Raw genomic sequence first — 7,884 nt, forward strand, 5'->3', positions numbered from 1 at the left:
GACATTATCAGCGTGAGCACTTGTCTAACTAAGCTCTCGTTCCATTCCTCCATGTCAGGACTATCTCCTATCACACCAAACACCTCCAACATAACATGTATTGTATGTAAGCATGGGGTGGGTGTCGGTGTGGGTGTGGGTGTCTGTTCTGTTCTGCTTGTTTGAGCTCCTAGGATTCCAGTGTGCATTCTTAATGTATAGCTGCTAATTGCACATAAGTGGCTGGCTTGTCACATAACGTACTGTTCTCTACCGGGCTGTGTGTTAGCAACGGTATATTTACATCTCCCCGCTATGCTTGTAGACCTGCTGAGCAGGGCTGTCTGCTTTACAGCAGACTCTCAGATTCCTCTAGCCCTGTGTCATGGCTAGGGTGAGCTTGGAGTGGGGATTACAATTGGCAGGACAGGGAGGGAGGGAGGGAAGGAGGGAGGGAGGGAGGGGTTGAAACAAAGTGCTGGGCAGCTGTGTTCGATTGGTCGATGGGAGGTCCTTGGATTTAGATTCCATTCTAGTGCTACATCTGCCATGAATAGACATTCTAGTTCCTTCTATAAATATCTGGCTGAGGGAGGTGTGTGGGGGGGACAGGGCGTTAGGGTTGAGTAGGGAGGGCCAGTGACAGTGTTGACGAGAGGTGGGCGGTTGCTGTGTGCATAAAAGCCTTCGGCCGAGGAGCACTATCATTGGATGTTTGAGAGAGACCAACCAAAGTCAGTCAGCCAGTCAGTCAGCCAGCCAGCCAGTCAGCCAGTCAGCCAGTCAGCCAGCCAGCCAGTCAGTCAGTCAGCCAGTCAGCCACCCAGCCAGTCAGCCAGCCAGTCAGCCAGCCAGCCAGCCAGTCAGCCAGTCAGCCAGTCAGCCAGCCCACAGCTCTTCTACTGGTACAGTACTACTCCTCTTCCTCCAGCAACCATGACAGAGAGACATATCCCCTTCAGCCTGCTCCGCACCCCCAGCTGGGACCCCTTCCGTGACTGTTACCAGGGCAGCCGGCTCTTTGACCAGGCCTTCGGCATGCCGGCCCTCCCTGAGGAGTTCCCCACCTTCCCCAGCACCCACTGGCCCGGCTACATGCGCCCATCTGCCCTTAGCCCTGACATGTCCACTGCTGGATTCATACCCTCCATGATGCCCCAGAGCCCTGTGATGTCCCCCCTGCATAGTGCCATGATGCAGGCTGCCATGATGCCCCAGGCCGCGGTGATGCCCCAGGCTCCCATGATGGCTCAGGCTGGGGCAGCATCACGCCCTTGCCCTCTCCCGCCAGCTCAGCTCTGGCATGTCTGAGATCAAGCAGACTCAGGAGACCTGGAAGGTCACTCTGGACGTCAACCACTTCTCCCTGAGGAGCTGGTGATCAAGACCAAGGATGGCGTGGTGGAGATCACTGGTGAGTAGCTCATATCTGGAGATCTCTTTGTGTGTCTGTTTTTGGCTATGTCTCTGTCTCTGTCTGTCTCTGTCTCTCAGTCTATTTGTCTCTGTCTCTGTCTGTCTCTGTCAGTCTGTCTCTGGCTCTAACTGTCTGTATCTATCTCTGTTGTCTCTCTGTCTCTGTCTGTCTGTCTGTCTGTCTCTGTCTTTCTCTATCTCTGTCTGTCTCTATCTCTGTCTCTGTCTGTATCTATCTCTGTCTGTCTCTGTCTGTCTCTGTCTCTGTCTCTTTATCTGTCTGTCTCTGTATCTGTCTGTCTCTATCTCTGTCTGTCTCTATCTCTGTCTCTTTCTGTCTCTTTCTCTTTATCTGTCTGTCTCTATCGCTGTCTGTCTCTATCTCTGTCTGTCTCTGTCTGTCTCTGTCTCTGTCTCTTTATCTGTCTCTGTCTCTGTCTTTTCTATCTCTGTCTGTCTCTTTGTTATCTGTCTGTCTCTATCTCTGTCTGTCTCTCTGTCTGTCTCTATCTCTGTCTGTTTCTGTCTCTGTCTCTTTATCTGTCTGTCTCTATCTCTGTCTGTCTCTGTCTGTCTCTATCTCTGACTGTCTCTGTCTATCTCTATCTGTCTCTGTATCTGTCTCTGTCTCTGTCTTTCTCTGCTTCTGTCTCTATTTGTCTCTCTATATCTGTCTATGTCGCTGTCTGTCTCTATCTCTGTCTGTCTCTGTCTGTCTCTATCTCTGTCTGTCTCTGTCTGTCTCTGTCTGTCTCTGTCTGTCTCTATCTCTGTCTGTCTCTATCTCTGTCTGTCTCTATCACCAATTTGTAAGTCGCTCTGGATAAGAGTGTCTGCTAAATGACTTAAATGTAAATGTAAATGTATCTCTATATCTGTTTTCTATCTCTGTCTCTGTAAGTCTGGCCTCGCCATTAGTAAAAATAAGATTTTTTTTCCAGTAATAACACCCACCAGAGGTCGAAATAGTCTTGAAAACGTTTGACAGTGATGGAAATCAAATGCCCTTTCCAACTGGTTCATTCTGGCGCCGGCCATGAAATCAGGACAAAGGAGCGAGAATTTTGGTGGCCACTGGCCAATGATGGTTACAATTGAAATCAGCTGTGCGGGTGATTTTAGTGCGTATTGATATTTTAACGAGAGAGAACCTTGTTTTAGTACGCTGGCCAACTCTCCATGCAACAGTCCCCATGAGTTTCAATGGGTATACACACGTAACTACCAAAATAAAGGAAACACCAACATCAAGTGTCTTAATAGGGCGTTGGTCCACCACCAACCAGGACAGCTTCAATGCACCTTGGAATAGATTCTACAAGTGTCTGCAACTCTATTGGAGGGATGTGACACCTCTTCAATTCAAATTCCATGATTTGGTGTTTTGTTGATGGTGGAGGAAAACATTGTCTCAGGCGCCACGCCAGAATCTCCCGTAAAGTGTTTAATTGGGTTGAGATCTAGTGACTGACTCACACACTGACACACACGCACGCACGCACGCACGCACGCACGCACGCACGCACGCACGCACGCATGCACGCACACACACACACACACACACACACACACACACACACACACACACACACACACACACACACACACACTCTAAACCCCCATGCTCATTTGAGACCCCTCTTTCAAAGTTTTTATTGATGACCCAAAGCATGACGGGATGTTAATTTCCTAAATAACTCTGGAACCACACCTGTGTGGAAACACCTGCTTTGTCCCTAATTTACTCAAGTGTTTCCTTTATTTTGGCAGGTACATATATATGACCTGCATTTAAGGGTTAAGGCCCTGGTTAAAGGCCCTGGTTAAGGCCCTGGTTATTGGCCCTGGTTAAGGCCCTGGTTAAATGCCCTGGTTAAAGGCCCCCTGGTTAAAGGCCCTGGTTAAATGCCAGGGGTTAAAGGCCCTGGTTAAAGGCCCCCTGGTTAAAGGCCCTGGTTAAAGGCCCTGGTTAAAGGCCCTGGTTAAAGGCCCTGGTTATTGGCCCTGGTTAAAGGCCCTGGTTAAAGGCCCTGGTTAAAGGCCCCCTGGTTAAAGGCCCTGGTTATTGCCCCCTGGTTAAAGGCCCTGGTTATTGGCCCTGGTTATTGGCCCTGGTTAAATGCCCTGGTTAAAGGCCCCTGGTTAAAGGCCCTGGTTATTGGCCCCCCTGGTTAAAGGCCCTGGTTAAAGGCCCCCCTGGTTAAAGGCCCTGGTTAGGCCCTGGTTAAAGGCCCTGGTTAAAGGCCCTGGTTAAAGGCCCTGGTTAAATGCCCCTGGTTAAATGCCCTGGTTAAAGGCCCTGGTTAAGGCCCTGGTTAAATGCCCTGGTTAAATGCCCTGGTTAAATGCCCTGGTTAATGGCCCTGGTTAAAGGCCCCCTGGTTAAAGGCCCTGGTTAAAGGCCCTGGTTGAATGCCCCTGGTTATTGCCCTGGTTATTGGCCCTGGTTAAAGGCCCTGGTTAAAGGCCCTGGTTAAATGCCTTGGTTAAAGACCCTGGTTAATGGCTCTGGTTAAAGGCCCCCTGGTTAAAGGCCCTGGTTAAAGGCCCTGGTTAAAGGCCCTGGTTATTAAAGATAATTTCACAGTCTCTCCCCAGTGTTGATGAATGCCTGTTTAAAGGTCCTTTCACACCCTCTCTCTTCGGTGTTGTGGTCCTGTGGGAAAGGGGGGACAGGTCCCTTTGGCAAACTCCTTTCAGCAGCTCAGCTGTCATCATAGCAAACAGATATGCTGTGAGGTAACAGGGCAGGGCAGGGTAATTTCATGCCTGGCATGTAGGGACCTGGTTTAAAAACCAGTCAAAAAATAGATTCTACAAGTGTCTGCAGTCAAAACCAGTCAAAAAAGTAAGTCATTTTAGGCAACGAAATGGACAAAAAGGGGCGGATCCTTAAGAGGTTGAGTTAGTTAGCGCGTCCGTGTAACGTGACGTGTAACATGTAGCGTGTCAAAGGGGACATGGATAAACGGTACCGACACCAGGCAAGTGGGACAGGGAGGGGGAGGGGTGGGGGGGGGGCGGCATGACTTCTATTCTCAGCCCCTCGTAAAACAGAACAGATGGTCACTCCTAAAGAGTGAACCAGTAGCTCCCTTGATAGTGTTGAAGTATCAGGGGAACTTTCAGACAGAGAGAGAGGCAACAGCAACACATAGAGAGAGCATGTGTTCTTACTCAAACAAACTCTGGATGAGCTGGGCGTGGTGTGTGAGAGAGTGCTAAGACCGGTGTGTGAGAGAGAGTGCTAAGACCGGTGTGTGAGAGAGTGCTAAGACCGGTGTGTGAGAGAGTGCTAAGACCGGTGTGTGAGAGAGAGTGCTAAGACCGGTGTGTGAGAGAGTGCTAAGACCGGTGTGTGAGAGAGTGCTAAGACCGGTGTGTGAGAGAGTGCTAAGACCGGTGTGTGAGAGAGTGCTAAGACCGGTGTGTGAGAGAGTGCTAAGACCGGTGTGTGAGAGAGTGCTAAGACCGGTATGTGAGAGAGAGTGCTAAGACCGTGTGAGAGAGTGTAAGTGTGAGAGAGTAAGCTGAGAGAAGACCGGTGTGTGAGAGAGTGCTAAGACCGGTGTGTGAGAAGAGTGCTAAGACCGGTGTGTGAGAGAGTGCTAAGACCGGTGTGTGAGAGAGAGTGCTAAGACCGGTGTGTGAGAGAGAGTGCTAAGACCGGTGTGTGAGAGAGTGCTAAGACCGGTGTGTGAGAGAGTGCTAAGACCGGTGTGTGAGAGAGTGCTAAGACCGGTGTGTGAGAGAGAGTGCTAAGACCGGTGTGTGAGAGAGTGCTAAGACCGGTGTGTGTGAGAGAGTGCTAAGACCGGTGTGTGAGAGAGAGTGCTAAGACCGGTGTGTGAGAGAGAGTGCTAAGACCGGTGTGTGTTTGTGTCCACAGGCAAGCATGAGGAGAGGAAGGACGAACATGGATTCGTGTCCAGATGCTTCACCAGGAAATACACGTAAGTGACATCAACATCATTGTTTCACAACAGCAATAAAACTGTACTGTTGTCAAAGAACCTGGACGACTGAGCAACAAATAAATAAATCCACTGTTGCATGACGTGTTGTTACAATTTGTCGCCATGACGAAATAGGAATCGTTAAAAAAAAAATATGACGTAGAGCCTCTGTCAATGACTGGACAAAATAATAAATGTCTCTCCCATTTGCTTCGGAGATTAAGTTGACTCGGACTCCTTTTAACAACTAAAATCCATCAAGCCTGTAGACAGTTGATTGGTCAAGCCTGTAGAGGGTTGATTGGTCAAGCCTGTGGACGATAGATTGGTGAAGCTATACGGTTAATTGGTCAAGCCTGTAGAGTGTTGATTGGTCAAGCCTGTAGAGAGTTGATTGGTCAAGCCTGTAGAGGGTTGATTGGTCAAGCCTGTAGAGAGTTTATTGGTCAATTATGTAGAGGGTTGATTGGTCAAGCATGTAGAGGGTTGATTGGTCAAGCCTGTAGGGGTTGATAGATTGGTCAAGCTAGAGAGTAGGTTGATTGATTGGTCAAGCCTGTAGAGAGTTGATTGGTCAAGCCTGTAGAGAGTTGAGTCAAGGGTTGATTGGTCAAGCTGTAGAGAGTTGATTGTCAAGAGGGTTGATTGGTCAAGCCTGTAGAGGGTTGATTGGTCAAGCTATACGGTTGATTGGTCAAGCCTGTAGAGAGTTGATTGGTCAAGCCTGTAGAGGGTTGATTGGTCAAGCTATACGGTTGATTGGTCAAGCCTGTAGTCAGAGTTGATTGGTCAAGCCTGTAGAGGGTTGATTGGTCAAGCCTGTAGAGGGTTGATTGGTCAAGCCTATAGAGGGTTGATTGGTCAATCCTGTCCAGAGGTTGATTGGTCACATATCATGACTCAAGAGTCAACACTACAGAGGGTTGATTGGTCAGGACTCAAGAGTCAACACTGTAGAGAGTTGATCATGACTAGAGAGTCAACACTGTAGAGGGTTGATTGGTCACATATCGGTTGATTGGTCAAGAGTCAATTGGTCAAGCCTGTAGAGGGTTGATTATCATTAATCTGATTGAGTCAATATCATGACTCGCGTCAACACTACACATATCATGACTCAAGAGTCAACACACACATATCATGACTCAGAGTCAACACTACACATATCATGACTCAAGAGTCAACACCACACATATCATGACTCAAGAGTCAACACTACACATATCATGACTCCAGAGTCAAGAGTCAACACACTACACATATCATGACTCCAGAGTCAACACACACATATCATGACTCAAGAGTCAAACATTACACATATCATGACTCAAGAGTCAACACTACACATATCATGACTCCAGAGTCAACACTGTTTTTACTTTATTTTTATTTATCACTTTAGTTCATTTAGTAAATATTTTCCTAACTCTACTTTTCTTAAAACTGCAATTATTGGTTAAGGGCTTGTAAGTAAGCATTTCATGGTAAGGTCTACACCTGTTGTTTTCGGCTCTTGTGACAAATACAATTTGATTTGATCTGAATTACATTAATAAAGAAAATGATCAAATTATGTCTCAATTAATTATTTTATAAACAGCATCCAAATAGTTACCTTCCTTCCTTCCTTGAGTCCTTCCTTGAGTCCTCCTTCCTCCTTCCTCCTGGAGCATAAAACCATTGGCAACAGCTTCCCAATGTATGTGGGGGATGTACGATATTCTGACTGTGCTGTTTCCCCTAGAGTTTAGACACCAGGAAATCTGAATAAAGTATCAAATGAATGAGATAAGATGAAGATATATCGAGAGTTAAAAGCTCTGTCTGCCTCCAGTCTAGTACTTCATCCCATGAACTGTGGTCTCTTCTCCTTCCTGCTCCAGCCTGCCCCCTATGGCCGACGCTGAGAAGGTGACGTCCACCCTGTCCTCTGAGGGAGTTCTGACCGTGGAGGCTCCTCTGAACAAGCAGGCCATCAAGGCTGCAGAGATCTCCATTCCTGTCATCATGGGCAGCAGTAAGACCAAAACCCTGACGACATGACGATGAGGAAGGGAAGTGGCAATGGGTACCACCACCCTGATGAACATGACGATGAGGAAGAAGAGGAGTGAAGAAACGCCACACACACACACACACACACACACACACACACACACACACACACACACACACACACACACACACACACACACACACACACACACACACACACACACACACACACACACACACACACACACTCAGATGATCACACACATTTATCCAAGACACAGAGGAAATTGTGAGACAGGGGGGTGATAATGCCACATCGACAATATAGTTACAATAAGCTCTTGAAATGCATCAAGAGAATGTTTCACACTTTCTCACGCCTTGAACATTGTGAGGGAGAAACAAGATACATTTGAGATTGCCCTCTCTTCCATTCAACACCATCCTTCTCTGTCTATCTGTCTGTCTGTCGGTCTGTTAGTTAGTCTCGACTCTCTCTGTAATAAGCTCAGCTCTGCTGTGTGGCTGGCTGTCAACA

At 47.8% G+C, this 7,884-nt stretch overlaps 1 pseudogene; it reads left to right on the forward strand.

The window, feature by feature from the left end:
* The first annotated feature begins 797 nt into the window (after positions 1–797).
* Positions 798–7,643, forward strand: LOC123995182 (annotated as a pseudogene).
* Positions 7,644–7,884: the final 241 nt, after the last annotated feature.

The sequence above is a fragment of the Oncorhynchus gorbuscha genome, linkage group LG02 (assembly GCF_021184085.1).
Source record: "Oncorhynchus gorbuscha isolate QuinsamMale2020 ecotype Even-year linkage group LG02, OgorEven_v1.0, whole genome shotgun sequence".
In the NCBI taxonomy this organism is placed as follows: domain Eukaryota; kingdom Metazoa; phylum Chordata; class Actinopteri; order Salmoniformes; family Salmonidae; genus Oncorhynchus; species Oncorhynchus gorbuscha.